An 18,433-nucleotide genomic window follows, 5' to 3' on the forward strand; every position below is an offset into this window, starting at 1 on the left:
GTAATAAAGAGTCTAGGACCGATAAGGATTCAGAAAATTATTGGGGGTATACCCCCTGGGAATATGCTTATAAGCATGGGGGTAGCTACCTCACTACAGGCATGGAAAAAGTTTTTAAGGCGGCAGGATTTCCTAAGCAAGGGACATTAAAAGCAGACAAATGGATAAAAATTAATTAAAGGACATCACAAGCTAAATGTTATAATGACTAAAACAATGAATCAAGTAGGTTGTGTACTAAAAATGTATGTTTGATGTTGCGCAGCTTAAAGAGTGAGATGTGCCCCTCCCTTATTCTGTGTAAAATATTTCAGTGTTGAGATAAGAAGCACGCTGTTTTTTGTTATCTGAAAATGTATGTAACATTGCTTCAATATTTCAAGAGGGAAAAATATGTCTGGAGTGCTGATTGATAGTAACATGTTGAAGCTAATGTGTATTTAGTCTAATGCTGGGACTTGTAGTTCCACAGCAGTAGGCTGGAAGATAGCAGTTAAGTTTTCTTTCTCTGTATGTGAGTTTTATCTCCGTCTTACTGCGTGTGAGGGAGATCCGTGTTTGTCTGTCTTGACCGTTTTAGGAGACATGTTTCAAGGTTGAAAAAGCTGTACAGTTGCAAATGTAATGCTTTTGAAGAGATGCATAAGAAGTTTTAAAATCTTTGGTTCGTCACAAGACTGTAAATAATGTACATTATCACTATTATTACTGGTTTCAGAACAAAGTTGGCTGGGGTCCAACAAGCCGTTTCTGTATTTGAACAAAGTAATTTTGTTTTGTTTTTTTTGAGAAAAATAGCTTTCTCTTTAATGAAGTTGAGAATTGTGGGAGTGAGCTTTACATGGAGAGATATTACAAGCTGTTTTTATCTGTGTAAAATGGCGCTGATAAATGTTCTCAGAAATCAGGAGGGTTTGTTATGCCCATAAAGAAATGTTACGAGATAAAATGTCGTCTGTGAGCGAGAATTGTGAATATATATTTGTACTTTAAACGTGGAAATAACAGAATCTGGAAATACGTGTGAATATTTGGTTTACAAAGAGATGATGAGAAAGGAGTGGCTTTGAACACTCGCCCAGGTCTCGTCACTTTGACATTCACTGTTTGTGAGATTAGGGACTGCCCCTTTGAGGAAATCAGTTTTTCATTGCATGGAACGCATAGCATCACAGTTAAGCTACAAAGAGAAACTTTTAAACAAGTGTTGTATTAGCAGCTGTTTAATGTGAATTAATAACAGTTACTGTAATTCCTAGTGAATAAATGTTAATCTCTATGCAAAAGTTTTTCTTCACAGATCTCCAGCAAAAAAGACCATTTAGGCAATGCAGATTGCATTGATCCAACTTCCAATGAATAGAAGTTTGCAATATATTTTGGTCAACAGCCACAACAAACATAAGTATAAACTAATGAAGGATTTAAAGAACGTAGATTCTGCTGAGTAATGATTACTTTGTTTTGGAAAGAGATATTAGAGTTTATGGGCTATTCGCATAGCAAATGCATGAACTAGGTGGTTTTTTCTGTATGTCGAAGAAGGTGAGAAGATGTTTTTTAAGGGAAAAGGAGAAATGGACTAACATTGACGTTGAATATGAAATAGTGTTTAAGTTTATTTTATTTTTGGTTTTTTTTAACCAAATCTTATATCAGATGGTTTGAAAGACAGTAATGCAGCAATGGCAGCCACAGTACCCAGAGACAAGGTTGTTACAATATGTGGATGATTTGTTATTGTGTGCAACAAATGAACAACAAAGTAAAACAGAAACAATAAAACTACTTATGTTTTTACATAAGGTAGGATGCAAAGTAAGCAAGGATAAATTGCATGTGGCACAATCCCAAGTAATCTTTTTGGGACACTGTATAGGAAAAGGAACAAAACACCTTACAGCAGACAAAATAAATCCTTTAAAAGATGTTCCTGTGCCCACTACAGTGCGAAAATTAAGAGCCTTTTTAGGCTTGGTAGGTTATTGCAGAGAATGGATACCTAACATCTCTGCATTATTAGACCCTCTGTATGAAACCACCAAGGGTAATAACAAGGGCCCATTGCAATTTACAGATAAACAGGTTGATGTTTTTCTCCAAATAAAGGCAATCATTTTACAAGCACCAGCCCTGGCTGGGGTTACCAAATTATGATAAATCCTTTGCATTATTCTGTCATGAGCAGAAAGGCTTTGCACACGGTGTATTAACTCAAGAGTATGGTGGCAAACAACGACCTTTGGGGTATTACTCAGAAAATTAGATCCTGTGATCAGAGGATCAGCTTCATGTAAAAGAGCAGTGGCGGCGGCTGCTCTACTAAAAGACAAAGCGGGGGATATAGTGTTAGACCATTCCCTCACATTACAAGTACCGCATGCAGTAACAGAAATTTTTAAATCAAGCTAAAACCAAACATTTGTCAACTGCCAGACTTACTAAATATGAGGTTGCATTATTAAGTCCGAGTAACCTAACCATTAAAAGGTGTACAGTTTTAAATCCAGCCACCCTGTTACCACAGGATGAGGAAGAGGATTTAAAAGAGGGGAGTAGTAGTCTGGAAAGTAGCCATAATGATGAGCATGATGACTTCAGTGAGGAGTTTAATGCGCAGGGCTCAAATCACACTACAAATTTTTCTCATGACTGTTTAGCTTTGATGGATTCTGAGCATCAAGGGCTCCCCAATGTGTTTGAAGAGCCACTAATAAATCCTGATATGATCTTATTTGTAGATGGTTCCAGATACTACCATGAGGGGCAGCCCAAAACAGGGTATGCTGTAACTACTGAACAGCAAATACTTGTCCAAGAGGCCTTAAACCCAGGGCAATCAGCACAAGAAGCAGAACTTCAGGCCTTGATAGATGCCTGTATTATGAGCTAAAAGGCATGGCTACCAAATTGAAGGAGGATTTGGAAAAGCATTGGTGGGATGTATTCACAGGTGCATCCCCCATAGTATCTGCTATGTTAAATATGCTGATACACCCAGTACTGATACTATGCATAATTATTACACTTCTCAGCTTATGGACCTGCTTTATTGCCTATAAAATGTTTTGCGCCCCCAGACCTTTTCAGCTATATTGATACCTTATGCTTACCTTCCTATTCAAACTATGCAGCACAAAAGGTGATTCCCCTTTTTGTGAAATAAGTGACTAAGACACTTGCCGGGCGCACTGCATATTTTTATACCTAATCTACCCCTGATTTATATTACAAGCCCCCCCCCCCCCGGATGCCTCTTTTCGTCATACCTTAATAAGATGAATGTATGTGGATTATAAGACTTTGACTGAATGTATCTTTACCAGCGTCTAGGGTCCAGAAGGGATTCCATTCATTGAAGTAGGCAAAGTGCAGGTGTAATCCACAGACATAAAAAGACAGGTAGCATTTTAAAAGTATGATAAAAAGGAGGATCTGTGAAAGGCAATATGGTAAAAAGTATATATTGATCAAACTTATAAAATGAAAGTTGCTTTTCTTTGCTTTTCTGAATATAATACTGACACAAGCTTTTCTCTGTTTCTTTCTCATGTGAATATGCTGAGCTATATGTCAAACAATCCAGATATCAGAAAGGAATATCTGTTTTACAATACGCCCAGAGCCCGTGGTGAAAATGAAGACAATGAACTATCCTTGGAGATAAGCAGTTACAGGCCTTGACATCTTGAGCAGTGACTAAACAAAAAGATGTATAGACTCTTTTCTGCTGATACTATGTCCAATTTCACTGTGAACATGCAATAATTTCTAGATAACAAATGTGCCTGCGAGCACACTTGTCATGTATAAATAAAGCGGTCTGACTATAGGGCAGTCAGAATTGATTCTCATTCAGCCCTGCAAAAGACTGAGTGTGTCTCTTTCCTATCGATCGATAACCCATTTTTTGCACAGGTACCAGAGCTGATAAGTTACACTATTGGGGTGTAACTCTGACAATGTTATCTTCATATCGCAGGGCTCTATGTGTCACGTATATTGGTTGCCCGATATTATGTAATCTAATGGGAGGTTCCCACACTATAAAGGATCCATCGTTGGGTCAACTCAGGTTTGCCTTGAGAAAGCTCAGTGTAGTGAAACGCGCATCGGCGTCTCACGCGTTGTTCCACTCCTCTCATTATATTACATTATACATTCTATTAGGAGGTGTTTTAGGTAAACAGGGCAGTAGGGTTGAAATGAAGGGTCTCTATAAGCACAGTGAAAGCATACGATCACATTAGATCAGCTCACGGGTTAGGTTTATTAGGACCTCAGCTGAGCCGGCATGCACAGCGTATACAGATACCGTTATGCCATGCCAAATCTATAAATCAGTTCTGTTCCATTTTAAGCTGAAGGACATATTATATGCATACACTGCTATAAGTTAGTGCATTAAAATATATTGTATTCGGAGTTAGAAAATATAAAGTTTATACACGCTGACCTATAGTGCTTATCTCATGCACTTTTTGAATCTAGAGAGTGCATATCTCCCCGACACATCGGTTCAGAATATCGGAGTTGTACAGGTATTATATAACCAAACCCATAGATTAGAGAAATAAAGAGAAGACTTCTGTCTCACTTTAGTGGAATTTATTAGCAACTTTATGCGCTGACATTGACTGCGATACTAAATATATTTGTAGCAATTATACTGTCTGGACTCTTATTCTATAGGAAAGAGAGAGTTATTTGCACGACCATTAACTAACAACTTTGTAATGTAGGCATTTACCTCATTAATATGCTATGCAAATACACTATTGGATAAAGAGCTGGTCATTGTGATAAAATACATTTACGATGAATACATAATATTCCACATAATTAAAGAGGAGAAATATATCCTCCTATTAATGTTATTACTGACTGTGGATACAATAAACTTCTTCCATATTAAGTCATTGGAAATAATTTTTAATTGCGATATCATCTTACAAGAGCAAGTGCTATATAAAAATCGTTGCCTTCACCCTACTTCTTTATTAAGGGTTATATTGGCTCAATATCAAGCTCTTCACAATTGTGATATATTCATGTCAGAACTTATAATTCACTGTGATACCATTACTCTTTGAATATGTAACATTGAAGTGACCTTTTATACCTTCACACCCATCTACTATCTAATTTATATAGAGATAGAGAGGACGGCACATGCTAGCAGTTTTTGCTAGTCTTTGCTCATATTTTTCATTCACAACTTTTTATATTTAACTGCTCTACACATTATTAAAATATTATTTTAATGTATACTAATAAACTTCGAATATGTTTTAGCCCCAACTAACACCTATTGGTTCTCTGTTATTTTGAATTTCTGGTATTTTGTGTGGGTGCATTGTCGGCTTTCTAATAATAAGAAATTGATAGACATATCGGTGAAACAGCCTTCTCCTAGTACGTATAGGATATTCCTGGTGCGATATAGGTGTGTCTCTTTAATCTAATCCAGTTTTTACCAACCTTTTTGCATTGCAAACACGATATAATTTTGAGCATTAATCCTTTATCTTCCATAACTAGCGATCGCAGGAAGCAATTGCTTCACGGATAGTAGCGGATTCCTGATGGTAATGTGCAGATCAAAATTACACTAAATATGATAAGTTTCCTATATCCTGAGCATTAGATACCTTTAATATAATATATGTATAAATAATCTCCAATACATTTTACTAATAAATAAATGTGGATTGAAATGTGCAAATGGAGTGTGAGTGTAAATGTATGTTATTAATCTGTGCGATTGCATCATTATACAAGGCGTACTAATCGCAATCACACGGTAAAACAATATTAATTAATTTAGTTTACTTCATTCAAATATTTTACTTTCACACTCCAGCATACCCTCCTGCCCAACCTTCATCCTACCCTCCTGCCCAACCTTCGATACACAATTTACGTCAAGTTGGCAGATCTGTTTGAAAGGGGGGCGGTGGGTGTAAACATTTTGTGTTTGGATTTTTTTTATTTTTTTTGGGGGGGGGGGGGGGGGGAGGGTTTACAACAGACACAAGCATCTGACCAAAGCAAAAAAATATATATGAGGCATGTGAGAAACTATTCAACATAAACATTACATTTGAAATTAGAGAAGCAGTGTTAGTGTGGCACAAAAATTATTAAATACAGTGGAGACAAAATAAAACCAACAACATTTTGCATTGCCTAAGACAAGGAGAAAACATACCTCAAGACAAAAAAAATATACAATATATATATATGGCACAAACAAACTCCATCAAATTGCATGAACTCCACTAGACTCATTAACAATTAACCAAAGTTAGTGTGCATCAGCCAGTCTTTTATAATGGTTTGTAATAAGAGAAGTGTATGCAGGTGTATGGTCAGCTATGATATCAGATGATGACATCGGCAGCTGTGTCTGTGCAGCACTGCCAGTATTGCTGTGGACTTAGACATGACCCTGAGGTGGTGCAAGTATTATGTTGTGTATTGCTTAAATTGTAGCGTTCAGCTGAGTAATAATCCAAAGTATCCTGAGGTAAATTCCTACTTTGAGTATGTCCCAGTGGTGTTTGCCCATCGCACACCTTGTTTTCCTCACAAAGACGTAGAGTGTCGTAAGTAGCCTCTGCGCTCATTTTTGCATGTCCTTTGCTTGCTTTTGCATAAGTTTGTCACTGTTTTACATACGTAACTCCCCTTTCTTAGCATGCGCAGTAAGGACTTCTGCACAAAACCCACCAAATGGGCAGATACGTCCGCTAATGAATCAAGCACAATGTGCGTTTCTTTAAAAATGCAGGTAATTCGGGCATACATATGCATACATACAAGCAGATCTGAAGAAACATCTCTTGGTGAATATGGGTGTAGGTACACTCTGCATATAATGGCACTTGCCGTATTGAAACAGACACAACACACTGCATAATACGAACAATGTGCAATATAAAGTCCCAGAAGAACGCACAGAAAAAAATATTCAATTACTGTCACCTGTTATAATCATTAAGAAAAAGATATTGAGGGGGAAAAAACAAAATTTTTTTAATTTTGTTTTTTCAAATACATTTATCGAGATGGATGTTCTCAATGTATACTGTATATAAAATTTATTTTTACAGTTGCTCCTAATTGCAAACACATGTTGTGGCATGCATACACGTACGTCATCACTATCAATCAACACTTACATTTGCCCTATAGCTGGTGCAAATGATTAGAATGAAGAAAAGTTTCTTATGTTTAGGTTTTACGCATGCGCAGACTGAAAATACGCAAAATGCGTATGAGGCCCAGAATGTATAAAGTTAAACCCAAATTATTCTTATTTTTCAGCTTTATGGGCTAACTGTAGCTAACTGTAGCTTTATGGGCTAACTGTTTTGCAGAGAGATTCAACAAAGTTGTTGTAGTGAATGGGGAAGTGAAGGAAATGTGAGAACTCAGATTATAATTAAGGGTTCCGCTTTAAAAAAAACAAACAGTGTGGGCTTTCCTTGCATTTTCAGTTAACACTAACTGACCGAAGCTTTAAAGAGCCTGTGTGGCAGGCAGCTCAGCACAGGAACTTCACCCAGCTCGTTCCCACAGGTAAGAAGAAGGACTGGGAGAGAGACTCAGGTGGGAATAAAGGAGTAGATGAGACAGAAGATTAAACATTACAATGGTAGCTATATATAGAAATATATATAATACCTTTCTGTTTCCCTGGCACCCTGTGCTCTGAAAGCCTCTCCCCTGGTAGTATGTGCCTTATAACCACTCCAGGAGGGGTCTTCTCATCTCTCCCCTGGCACCCTCTCCTCTAGCAGCCTGTGCCCATGACTCCCTCCCCTGGGATTCTGTCCCCTGCTACCTCCTTGTCTAATATAAAAGAACAATATAAAATCCAAATGATATGGTCTTTCATTTTAAAGGAGTATTTATTTCAATATTTCTGAAAAACATTTCATTGAGAACACAAAAAAGGAATAAAAACAGAATTCCCAAAAAACATAACACTGAAAACTGGAAACCCCAACTATAATCTATTCAAACTTACATGTCAGCTGACTTTTCCAGCTCATAAGCATATAGATTAAATCAACTTAAAATTTGTTATTATTTTTCCAAAATAAATAATTATTTTATATAGTGATTTTTGAATAGTTATATTATAAACTGCAGAATTAGATTTTTTTTTTACATTGTGTAGTTAACTTTTTATGGACAGTATATTATATAGGTTTCTATAAATCCAGAAATTAAATTATTTGAACAAATTGCAGAGGGAATGGTTCAATTTGACATGGTGATATTTGAGACTTGGTGCCAAAACCTAGCAAAAAAGTTATGCCCCTTTACAGGTCACATGGTGCCTTCAGCCTGCCTGTTGCTCACTACTTAAGCTGGGTACACACTACACAGTTTTCATCCAATAATCGGTTAAATCAGCCGACATACGACCACTCGTTCAAAAGTCGGGTCAGTGTGTGCAGTGACACGATGGTCGAAAGTCTACCCAAATGGACGATTGTCGCCTCATTTGGTTGGTCATACCGTTTAATATTTTCGTTCCAATCTCGTTTCCGTTGTGTAGGGTGTATAAACTGCCGACCGATCCACAACAGTGAGTATGAAATTACAGTCATTGCTCACCGCTCACCACTCTTCCCTTTATCATCCTAAACAAGGCTAGTGTGTATGCAGTCCATGGACCGAGCGATCGGAACATCGATCGCATGTAAAATCGCTCGGCATAAAAAGTTGGTAGAAATTGCTGTAGTGTTTACCCAGCTTTCCTGTCCCCCAGAATGTAGATGATAAATCGCAGCAGAGGGTGTGATTAGAGGGCAGCTTGTTAGGAGGCTAAAATAGTCTTTTTCTGCTTCTCTTATCTACTGTTTGTCAACAAATGCTGTTATTCGGGGATCCATTCCCTCCCGATTCCACCAAGAACTTTACTTTTCTCGATCACAGGAGCTGATTCACCATCACTTCTGGGTTCCAGAAGTATGTCCCATCAGCTCCTGTGGGTCACACTGCACACTCTTTCCCTTTTACTTTGTAAGAATATTTGTGAGAAAATAGGATGTAATTCCTTAACTCATGCATAGGGTACAACAATACCTTTGTAACTCAGTCAGTCTTTCAGCTGTGACACTATATTAAAGTTACATAGTAATGGTTACAAAAATATGTCAGAAAATACCATTATAACTATTGTAGCCACGTTAGTGGGAACAGGTTCCACCCCCTTGTTTCAACCTATGGGTGGAACACTTACTATTCATAAACAAACCTCAGTTTCTCATGCATGGAATGGGCAAGAGGGTTTTGGCTACTGTTCCTTTCAGACCCAAAAGAATAGCAATTACTGGAGAGACAGGGGAAGCTGACAGAGCCGCTCTGTTTATCCAGAGTTTTATACAGTTTTCATAGTAAATATGTTCTGGGTTTTGTTTTACCCCTGACGGATGTATCTTAACAGAGGATTGTCAGGCACCGCTCAGCGGCCGACTGCCCTTCCGCCTAGCAACCAGACGCGTCACTTCCACTCGGCTACAGATCTGGAAGCGTTCCCGTTGCCAGGCAACGGGATGCTGCATGAAGGAAGCGTTACGGCGCTGAAGTATGACAAGCGCCACGGCGCTGGGACATGACAGCACTACAGGTGCTGAGGCTATTGGCTAGCAGTACTATTTAAGCCTCTTTGGATTCCACCTCCTGTGCCAGAGTTTCAGGTCCTCCTGAGTTTCTAGTGTATTCCTGTGATTACCCTTATCCTGACCTTTGCCTGCTTCCTGATTATTGCTGTTTGCCTGTGACCCGGATTGCCTTGACTACTCTTTTGGATCTCCCTATTGTACCTCGCTGTCAGAACGTTACCGACCCGGCTTGACTCACCACCCCTTCGGATTCTCCTTGTGTACCTGCATTGCCCGCACCATTACCGAACTGGCCTGTCTGACATTTCTCTCGTGCTTCGCTATCTGACTCGTGGAAGGACCGCGACCTGCGTGTTCCCTGCAGCTGAGTCCATACCTCCTTGCGGGGGTCCCTGGTGAACACCAGGGGCACGTTAGACTCCGCACCTTCCTCCGAGTAGTGCCAACGATAGCAGATACGCTATACTCAGTCGTGACAAGGATAGTGCGACAAGTGGACCCCTACAATGAGGCCTGGGACCATGACTCTGGCACTCAGGGCAGGAAACACAATAGTCAGGTACATCTTTTCGAACCCCTGGCCCAAAAAACTGCTGTGAAATTCTGAGATTATTTTTTTTTACCCCTAGATACTTTGCACTTATGAAATCATGAGCCTGGTCAAATATTGCTTTTCTATGCAGTTTAGGAGCTATCAACCTTTCCAAAATGTATTTTCCTTTTTTGACTATCTGATACAACAATAACTGTTTGTTTGCCATGTATGGGTAGAACAACCTATCAGGTTTTACTGGCTTCCCAATAATAATTTTCACACTTTCTATGGCTTTTATTAGGGTAGGGTCTTTTAACCATTCTGATGAAAACAGTTCCTTCCTCACCTCAAGGTTAGGCATACTTTCAGCTTTGTCTACTGCTTCTTCTTCCCCGTAGGAGATACCTTATCCTCATATTTCACTATTCCCCCAGTCCTACTAGGAAACGGATATGGCTCTGAGACATCACAGGACACACCCACTGCTAGCGGACCACAAAGTGCAGTCGAATGGCTCTATATCATTTACACCCAAAGTCATACTGGATTCCCATTATTTCCAAATACGGATTCCCCATTATTACAGCCGGTTCAGAAAGTTGAGTCCCTATCCTCGAATATTGCTCAGGTGACCAAGGCCACATACTTGTTCACCTGAGCAATATACGAGGATAAGGACTCAACTTTCTGAACCGGCTGACTTTTCAGGCCCTATATATGCTGTAAAGACAAGTCAGTAATATTCATAGGGCATGAATATTACTGACTTTTTTTGCAGCATTTATAGTGCCCCCTTTCACAGTTTACCATGCTGTCTTTGTCCCCCTTCTTCCTCTGTCATGCTGCCTCTATAGTGTCGAACTGGGGCATGAAGGGCTCACCGGGGGGCTGCAACACTAGGGGCCCACCAGAGGGGGTGTGGCCAGCCATCATATAGGTGAGACCAGACACTAGAGGGGAAGTGGTCAGCCCACGAAGGGCAGCTAGACCATAGTGTAGTATATAAAGAATGCAGGGTGTATATAAAGAGTACACAGTCTTGACCTGCCCCTTAAATCGGGCAGAACAGACACCAAAAATTGGGATTGTCCCACTAGACTCAGAACATTTGGCAGACTGTCCTGCTGCTCCTACCTGTTCTTGTCACTTTCACCACCTGTGGCTGCTGGTTTCTTTAGTTGCGGCTTGTCTGGATCCTGGAATGTTGGGGGCCCCATTTGGAAACAAAAAAATGGGTACATTTAGAAAATTCCAACCAGCCCTGGCATTAAATCAATAGGACCCACAATTAATACTTAGGCCTTCCTCCAGTTCCAACATTAAAGTAATAGTATTCCCATTTAATAAATAAACCTATCTCCCTCCCTCAAAACAGCTCTAGCAGTAAATTAATAGTATTTACGTATAATAAATATGCCTATTTCCCACAACCCTCACTGCCATTAAATAATTCATATTCACATTTAATAAATAGACCTCATGCTCCTGAAACTCAGCCCCACATTCAATAGCTCCCAAACCACCCCATCTTAAATTAATAGTCCCCACTATAAAATGTAATTGCCCCACCATCACCCCACAAACAAAATAGTACCCACCTACCACACACATTACATTTCCACAAGCCCGCTGTGCCATCACACACACACACACACACACACACATTACTGTGCCACTTCATCACCATGCTGTGTCCCCTTATGATCACACTGCGCCCTCCATGGGAGGGCTGGCAGAATTTAGCCCGGGGGGGCAAGCACACAGCACTGGCCCATAAGTAGCGGCCCATCCTTAAAGAGTGGTTTTTGGTACAATATATATTTATCTATATACAAAGAGGCTATTTGTGTTGCTTTATATATATATATATATATATACCCAGAGCTGGATTAAGGCTCTGGGGGGGGGGGGCCTGGGCACTTTAGACAGGGTAACCCCCTATGATGTAGCATGGTTATCATTTTAGAGAAAAAATACACAGGCAATACTGTGTGCACCACTGTTAGGTGCACACAGTTCTGCCTTCACGAGCAGTACACGGTGAAGCGGGACATACCTCCCAACTGTCCTAAGCAAAACAGTCACCCAAATTCGGGACTGTCCCACCAGATTCAGGAGAGTTGGCAGACTGTCCTGCTCTCTCCTACCTGTTCTTGTCACTGTCACCACTTGTGGCTGCTGGTTACTTTGGCTCTGGATCCTTAAAGGTCCTATTTGGTAAAAAAATTATAAAAAAAATGGGTACATGAAATTTAGAAAAAACTTCAACAATCCCTGGCATTAAATCAATATATCACCCAAGTTTTATAATTAGGCCCCCCTTCTGCCCACATGCTTTAGCCAAACATGTCCCCCTCTGTCCCAGCACCTATAGTCACACATGTCCCCTCTCTGTCTCAGCACCTTTAGTCACACATGTCCCCTCTCTGTCCCAGCAACTTTAGTAACACATGTCCCCTCTGTCCCAGCACCTTTAGTCACACATGTCCCCTCTTTCCCAGCACCTTTAGTCACACATGTATCCCTCTGTCCCAGCACCTTTAGTCACACATGTATCCCTATACCCTGCAGCTTCAATTCCCCCCCCCCTACACACACTAACTCCCCCTTCCTCTTACCTTTTTGTACACGAGTGGCTCCAGGGACATAGAGAACTGCTGCAGCTCTGCACAGACCATAGAGTTCCAGCAGCCCCGCCTACACTTCCTACCATGTGACCACGGAGGTCACATGACCTGGTGATGTAGCTGTTACTGAGATGCGATGGAGACAGCCTGTGTGATCTGTGCAGGGGCTGTCACATCGCAGAGTACTCACTGCAGCCGGATCATTCATTCACAGAATACATTCTGTGAATGGATGATGCCCCCCGCAGTGAGTACTCTGCGATGTGACAGCCCCTGCACAGACCGCACAGGCTGTCTCCATTGCATTACCACTGGACCACCAGACGGCCCAAAATACTGTTATGCTGTCCGGCCCGGGTGCCATCTGCCCCCCTGCCCCCCGGGCCAGCCCGCCCCTGGCGCCCTCCATACCGATTTTGCTCCTCCCTTCATCATACTCTGCCATGTTGCCTTTGCCCCCTATCACAGTTTACCATGCTGCCTTTGTCCACTTCTTCCTTTGCCATACTGCCTTTGCCCCTTCACAGTCTGCCATGCTGCCTTTGTCCCCCTTGCTTCCGTTCCTTCACTTACCTTTTCTGTCGGCTTCTTTCTTCTCTTTTCTTCCCGTCTTCTTGCCGACTCATCTCTGCGCTGCTCCTCACTGAACGTCACATCCGACATCAAGTGCGAACGGAGCAGAAAGGAGGGGCGCCACGATCACGTGAGTATTTTTTTCTTGTATTTTTTTTTTTTTTTTTTAAAGGTACTCGCTCCCCCCCCACCAACAAAGACGCGGCCGCATCCCTTTTCATGAGATGCGGCCGCCTGTGTGCCCCCCGGCCACGCCTCTCCCAGCCCGCGTCTGTTTCTTAACCCCTTCTTTTCCAGTCTTATTGAACACACCTGCTTTACAGCAATTAATCAAAACTCAGTCCATAAAAAAAGCACGATTTCTTTGCAAAGCAGAATTGTTTTAACGGCTGCTGAATGGTTTTGCAAACACGTTTACTCTCTGCTGTTATTCAAACACATAATTATCCACTTTACACTGACAAAGTTTAACTCCTCTTAAACATTCATGTATGCATGAAGCACTCTATTTAAACATTACTTCATAGCAGGATTTCTCACGCACATCCACGTGGTTCTCCGCTTCCCACTGCTGCTATGGATAAACATTGCTGTTATTCACATAATAAGTCAAATGCAAGTCTTTCTCCACTGTCTCTGTCACTTTAAATTTTCGAAGCACACACAGACCTGCTTCCTGCAGGTTTCTCAAAGCGGATTGTGAACAGCAGCAGAGAAGTCACAAAACTCCAGGGTTTTTTCGGTACAACTGGCTGAGGCCAGTTTTATTAAACAGAAAAGCAAAGAAAACTTGTCTAACACTAACTAAGCACACAGGAATACCCTCTCTCCTGTGAAGGATCTTGTGTCCCACACATATACAAAACATATAGAGGCAATTGCTCACCATTTGCAGAGTCTCTCAGGAGGCATCCAACCTCCTTCCCAGTTATGAGAGACTGCATGTCCAGCCTGACTGCTTATTAAACACCCACACACAGATGCAGTTGCAAATCAGCCTACAATTAGGCTGGAGGCCCAGAAGACCAAGAATGAGCCTGATGAATGGAGCCCATCTTCTCTCTCCAATCATAAACCCAGGGACTCTTACCAGTTTTTACTACAGCTGAGAAACACACTTTGTGAAGCTTTTCCCACACAAACAATCTCTATGGGGTTTTAATGTACACAAGGCAGAAAGCCTGAGACACATACCTGTGCCATTCATCACCTTCTCAGTGTTTCTGTCACATTATTTACATCTATCTCTTTGTACCTCAGAAGGCACACACTGTTACCCAGACATTAGGAGGAACTTGTTACATACTCTTAGCATAATTTACAAATGTACAAAACTGGAGGGCAAATGTTCTTTTGTATCTGTTCATGCAGGGGCGGATCCAGACTATTGCTATACCCCGGGCGATTTTAGGGGGGGGCGATTTAGGCCCCGCCCCCTTTCTAATTTCTAAGACTGCCGGTGGCTGCACAGTATGTTCAGGTCCGCTCGGCAGTGACAGTGTGCTGCCCCGCTGCTCTGATTGTGTTTAAAACACAATCAGAGCAGCCGGGCAGCACACTGTCACTGCTGAACGGACCTGCACAGTGTGCAGCCACCGGCAGCAAGCCCCTGCTAGGGGGGGCGATCGCCCCGATCGCCCCCCCCTGGATCCGCCACTGTGTTCATGTGCCTGTTTTTGCGCTCATTTTTACTAGGAAACACATGGCTTTGCAAGCTAAGATAGCAGTGTTCTTAGGGGCATTCCTTTCTAAGAGCAAGTTAGGCATGTGAGGGATAATTGGATGATAATGGTTAAGTGAGCAGACTTTTTGTTGTAAGTGTAAAACAATAAGATGTGTGCTGAGCATTGGCCTCTAGAGAACAGATGTGATATTGATACTTTTGATATGTTTTGCCATGTGTTTGTAATGCCAAAGAAATGGTCAATACACATATAATTTGTTCTCTGGATAACTGTTTTTGTTTTTGTTCTAATAATACTTCTTTTTAATTTGCAGTGCAAACTAATTTTTCCTGACTTTATTTTTGCAGTGTAGGCAAAAGTTTAATAATGTATTACACATGGCAATATTTCCTTTTAAAGGCATATAACTTTGACATTCTAGGCCTGGGGTGGGTGCTCACTGATTACTCTCTAATGGATTCATTTGTACTTGCTTTATAATAAAAGGAACCTTTGATCATTCAAAATTTTAAATGTCTCAAAGTGGCTTTTTCCCTATGGCAGGCAAATGCACCCAAATGCACCCATCATTCTACAGATAGATTATTTAAAAGAGATTAAGGGGTAGAGAATGTGCATTTAAGAGGGTGTTTCCTGATTTGTTATACTGAACAGCATTTACCTGCCATTAAAATGACTTGACTCTTGCGAGGTCTTGGTAATCAAGGGCCATCGTATACTTTCAATGAGACACGTTTACATCTTCCTGGTGCAATTTTATGGGATTCTAGGTGCAATGTAATAATAACATTCAATCACACAAAAGTAATAAATACAGTCCTGATATCCCCTCAGGACTGAATGAGACTGAAATAGTAATTAGGAAAAAATGGAAAAGGGGAAATTAATGAAAGGAGTGGTCCTAAAATGGTAGTAAGCAGGACTTCTAAGTGATGTTCTCATTGTTTCCATTATGTGCATTTCTAATTGGACTGGCAATCCAGCTAAAGTAAGAGCAGATTGATGTATCAATAGCTAGCAGTGACAACCCTGATATACATAGAATATTTAGCGGGATGGTTCCAGTTACCAATACCCCACCACAATTCAATAGAAATCATATCTAGGTAATAGCTAACCCGTTATTTAGGTGAACTCAAGGGATTAAAATATGTATGACCACTAGCTGTTCAAAGGGAAATAAGCTGGCACACAGTGGATATAAGAAGAAATATATTTAACACATAATAGTGTGCAATACCAGCAGTTCCTCTACAATCCTTAACAGTTCATACCACCTTTGTTTCTGGTTAATAAGATGTAAGAATAAAGACGATTTTATGTTACACAAAGTCTTTCCAGAGGGATGTGGTATGAATAGATCATTTATTACACATGTTACACAAACAACTATCAAAGCAGATTCCTAATCAGAGCAGTGTCGCGGTTAGACAAATTAGCATTTGCCTTTTTAACAGTTATCTTTATTCATGGTGTTATTCAAATACAAGTTTTATATTTCGCTAATGGAATGTTTTAACAATGAATTAATAAAGGAGTATTTAACAGAATATTATTTATATAAATCAAAGAATTTCTGTCCATTTGAGTGCCCCACTTAGATCATTTCTCTTTTTTTCTTTCATGTTTATGTTTCTAGTAAGCCTATGATCAGGTGCACCTAACCTCAGGTGGTATAGTCAATGCTATATAGCCAGACTGATATATACACCTAGAGGAATTATATGGACCACCTGGTGCGGTCTTTTTTCTAGTTGTAAACCAATATAATTAGGTGCATTAACAGAAATAGAAAGACTCAGCACAGTTGTACATTTGCACAGTTTTTACTGTCATCCAACATGTATTAATTAGTACCCAATCCTATAGCAAGAGCATGCACTTAATTACAGTCACACAACATATACATGCTATTAGCCAGTCACATACTCATTGTTACCCAGTTTTACAGGAGGTAAACAGTCTGGGCCTGAGTCATTAAGGAGAGCAAATCATAATAAATAAGTAACTGTGTTTCTGGGCAAAACCATGTTGTATTGGAGGGGGAGGTAAATTTAAATGTGGGGACAGATTTATAGTTGGCAGGGACAGGATGGGCTGTGGGGCAGGGGGGTATTTACCCCCCCGGGGCGGTCGCATATTGGGCTACCTTGGGTTGGGTCACTGGGCCACCTGCATATTTTTCCTTTCAAATAGGCTGCTGAGTCGAGTCTTGTCCCCAGGGCTGAAATATGCCAGCCCTCCCCTGAGAGTTTGGGTGGGACATGTTCCACTTTAAATTTCAGTGTAAAAATAAAGTTATCAAGTATTTGTGTGGTAGATGAAAAACAGCCAGTGTTTAACTTATATGTAAAATAATAAACTAATTTGCAAGCCTTGCATTGTAATATGGTGTGTCCAGAAGCAAACTTACTCCTTTTTTATTTTTGCTTTGCTCTCCTTAATGACTCAGGCCCTCTGACTCTGATTGTTACTTAATCAATATCACATAGAATATAATCACTGTTACCTAAACAGTACACCCTAACGTTATTCATTATTTTCTGGTATTGCAAGAGATAAGCATTTTTAGCCAGTAAGCTTGATACAAATAATCAGTCAGTCTGTTCAACTATATCATCACCTACCTTGCTGAAAAGTGCATTTAGGAAGGGAGAGTAAGTCTTAGTTGTGATGCTCTGGGTGTCGCTCACCCGTTTACCCTTGTGGTGACCTTTGCCACTGGCGTAGTGTCCTTCTCCATGACTACTGTGATGGCTCCTTCTCTCATGGCCCCCTTCCCCTAGACCCTTACGGTCTCCTTCATGGCCCTCTGTTGTTCCTCTCTTGCCAACAGCCTCTCCTCCACCTTTGCTCCTTGCTCCATTGTGGCTTTTTACCACGTCTCTTTCTGGGGTGCTGGATGTCTTGGCTCCGGTGCTGTGAGACATAAGATGGTTTTAGATGGACTGTCAGTGGCTTCCTGAGAGTGAGTGTTGTTCAGAGCAGTAGAGCAAACAGGGGATTAACAGTAATCTAATAACATCAACTTGTTCTGAGCCACGTTAAAGAGTTTAAAGAGATTAGAGACTGGACATGTGACCTGCACCTTGCACTCTCTATATGTAACACACAGAGATTTTGCACTACAAACTATTTATAGCCTTTATACATACATGTATAATACAAATAACTTGATTGTAGTAATGAATTGCAGTGTATCAGATTAGGATGAGTTTTTATGGTCAATTAATTATAAAATATTAGCTCACAGTCAGCTAGCCTGTACTGCAGACGATTTTGACCTTTTTTCCAGGAACCAAAATAAGCCTAATAGTAGGTTTTACCCTTAGTACCCTTTGCAGATGCTGCAAATTTAATATGTAAGCTCAA

The 18,433-nt window shown here is 40.6% G+C and overlaps 1 pseudogene; it reads right to left on the reverse strand.

The window, feature by feature from the left end:
* LOC142161538 (calcium-binding protein 2-like) overlaps positions 1 to 18,053 on the reverse strand; it is a 58,707-nt pseudogene extending 40,654 nt beyond the window's left edge.
* Positions 18,054 to 18,433: the final 380 nt, after the last annotated feature.

Source organism: Mixophyes fleayi, chromosome 6 (assembly GCF_038048845.1).
Source record: "Mixophyes fleayi isolate aMixFle1 chromosome 6, aMixFle1.hap1, whole genome shotgun sequence".
Classification (NCBI taxonomy): domain Eukaryota; kingdom Metazoa; phylum Chordata; class Amphibia; order Anura; family Limnodynastidae; genus Mixophyes; species Mixophyes fleayi.